The following is a 3,117-nucleotide window of genomic DNA, read 5'->3' on the forward strand; positions in this document are numbered from 1 at the left end:
AGTGGCCATATGGCTTCACCCTCCTATCCCCTCCTGTCAGGGTGCATCATCCCCTAAGTCTATCCCTTTCCAGCGCTTTTGAGCATCAGACCTGTTGACATTCAATCCTGGTGATGTCACTTCCTAGCTCCACAAACTTAGCCTCTCTGAGCCCTGGTTTTGCCACTTGAAAAATAGAAATGATTTTAGAACCAGCCTCATAGGCCAATTTTGAGGATTAAACAAATGAGTGAAATCATAAAGAATGTCACTCCTGGCACTTCTTAGAAGCTTAATAAGCTGGCTGGGAAGCCGTGACTTCCATCCAGTTCTCTCCATCCATACCAGAATCAGCCTAGGACAGTCTCCCGCCACCTCTGGTCCATAGGACCTGCTGTCCTGACCCTTCCCAGCTTTCTCAAGCCAGACTTAGCTTCCCCAGATCCACACCTCATCATACCCCTCCACCCCACTCAACCCAAATGGAAACCCCACGAGTCTTCCAATGTCTCCACTACGAAACCTCAGCCCCTTCTCCTTTAATAAACTTTGTAATTATTTGAAAAACAAGGGACAGGGCTGGGGATATACTTGGTGGTAGAGCACTCGCCTAGCATGTGCAAGATCCTGGGTTTGGTCCCTGTGCTGTAAAACACCAAGAAACAAACAAACAAAAAAACAACAATAGAGAGAGAAGGAGAGAAACGCCAACATTTCTAATACTATTGCTTAGGATTTTTTGCTATTATGATACAACATGAAATCTGAAGTTTTATTGATTTATTTTTACTTTATTATAATAATGTTTATCAATATTATAATAATTATGATATATAATTATATAAAGATTACTTATATTATTAAATATAATATCAATTATTATTAACATATTAATATTATATTAATATAATAACAGTATATGATAATATTGTATTAATACTAATTATATTATTATATATTAAATCTATTAACAGAGTAATGTTATATTAATATGTAATATAATATATAATAATAATAATTATTATTATTCTGGGGATGAAACCCCAGCCCTTTTTTAAAGACTTGAGACAAATTCTCATTAAGTTGCACAGGACCCTGTCTCAAAATATAAAAATAAAAAGGGCTTGGAATGTGGCTCAGTGATAAAGTGCCTCTGGGTTCAATCCCTGGTACCAAATATATATATTTGGTGGAATTATATATATAATCCCACTTTGATTTAAAAAATGAAGTTCTTCTCTACAAGAGAGAGAGAGAGAGAGAAAAGAAATTACATTGTCAACAGATCCTCAAAACTTTTATAGAAAGTAACGCCAGGCCACAGTGGAGTATTCAGGAAATAAGACCCATTCCCTGTGGGGAGGATACCAAACCACAGTGGAGCATTTAGGAAATAAGCCCTGTTCCCTGGGGGGAGCACAGGGGACCCTATTTAAAGTAAGGTTGCTTCTCAGATGTCATATGAATCATTTGAGGATTTTGTCAAAATGAAGTTTTTGATTCAGAAAATTTGGGGCACGGTCAGAGAGTCACCCCCTCTAGCGAGTGCCGCAGTGGTGTTGGTGCTGCAGGACTGAGCAAGGCTTTAAATCAGCCTCTCCCTCAAGACTGAGCTCTTGTGGGAGGGGACCACATATGCTTTACTCCGGGTACCTACATACAGTAAGTACTTAACAAAAGTTCGTTGGATGGATGTGTCCCCTGGGCACCCAGATTGGTCCTAAGGCTCCTGTGTATTGCTCTGAGACTTCCCCTAGGTTTGTAAGATGCTCTGGGTTCAGATGCCAGAATGCCTCTTGGTGCAGGACATTGCTTTGGGTCACAGCCTCTTCATCTTCTTTCCGTGTATTCGGAAGCACCTAAATTCCCCTGCGTAGCATGACCTTTCCATCATCTCCCCATGCCAATCACATCACGTCGCTCCCAACCCAAACCCTGGTTTCTCCTGCCTCTCAGCTTGCCCCTCCACAGCCCAGTCATCTCAAAGAACTCTTTCCCATACCCTGTCACACTTAGACCTTCACAAAAACCACATTCCAGGCCTATGCCAGGGCCTGCCCATTATGCCCCATGGGCAGGGAGACCACCTCTTCTTTCAGGGACTGTCCCCTGGGCCATCACCCTCCTGGTTTCCTCTCTTTCTCTCTGGCTGTGGCTTCTCAGGTTCTCTGGACTTCCCCATGGTCTGTCCCTGTTCTCTCCAAACTCTGCAACACTCCCCCCACCTCATCCCCCCTCTTCTTTATCCACCGAATCCATATTCCAGCACAGACAGGGATTCAGAGCCCCACAATGCAACTAGGCCCAGTCTGAAACCAGGGAGTTGTTTTCCTCTCCTCTCTTCTTTTGCCCTCACACCTCAAATCTTGCCATTTCTGCCTCCTGAACTTCCAAGGCCAACCCTCTTCCCGACTTCCCATGACAGTGTCCTCAAGGGCCACTACTGTCTTCAGGTCCCTGAATCCAGCTCTCCATGCTGCCAAAGGGACAGCCCAGAGCCTGCAGCTAGGCCTCCATCAGGGGTTGAGCCTCCACAATCAGGCAGAGGCAGGCGTGCTGCTCTCAGACCAAAAAGAAAATGAAATGGGCTCCTAGTGCTTAGCTCCATCTGCCACCCACCAGGAAAAACAAGTGTCAAAGAGAAGCTGCCCAGAGCCCACAGGATAAATCACTGGGGGCTTGAACACTAGTAACTCAGCATTGGGAGGGTGTCAAGTTGACCACGTGACAGATTCCCAGACTCTTGTTTCCAGTGGGCCTTCACCTGGCCATGCACCAGGATAATGTAGTGCAAGGCAGAGTGGACAGTGAGGGTCAGACCTGTTCAGGGGATGGCAGGATGAGGCCCCACTGGACAAGAGGCCTGGTGAGCTCATGGTCAGGCTGCTCCCACCTGTCAGAGGGTCCTCTAAGCTGGCTCCACTCTGCCCATCTCTAAGCTCCTCAATAAGAGGAGGAGATACCCTGTATGTAATCTGTTTCCCCATTTTGCTGATCTGAGTACTAGAAAGTGATGAATAAGTCTGTGGTTTTCTAAGAAGGTTCCATGTCAGATAAAGATCCTTCCGATGCCCGCCCCCCTGCACACCCCTGGTCTGGGGTTGTGGGCACGCTGCTGCTGCACATATAAGACAGGAG

The sequence above is a fragment of the Callospermophilus lateralis genome, chromosome 5 (assembly GCF_048772815.1).
Source record: "Callospermophilus lateralis isolate mCalLat2 chromosome 5, mCalLat2.hap1, whole genome shotgun sequence".
Lineage (NCBI taxonomy): Eukaryota > Metazoa > Chordata > Mammalia > Rodentia > Sciuridae > Callospermophilus > Callospermophilus lateralis.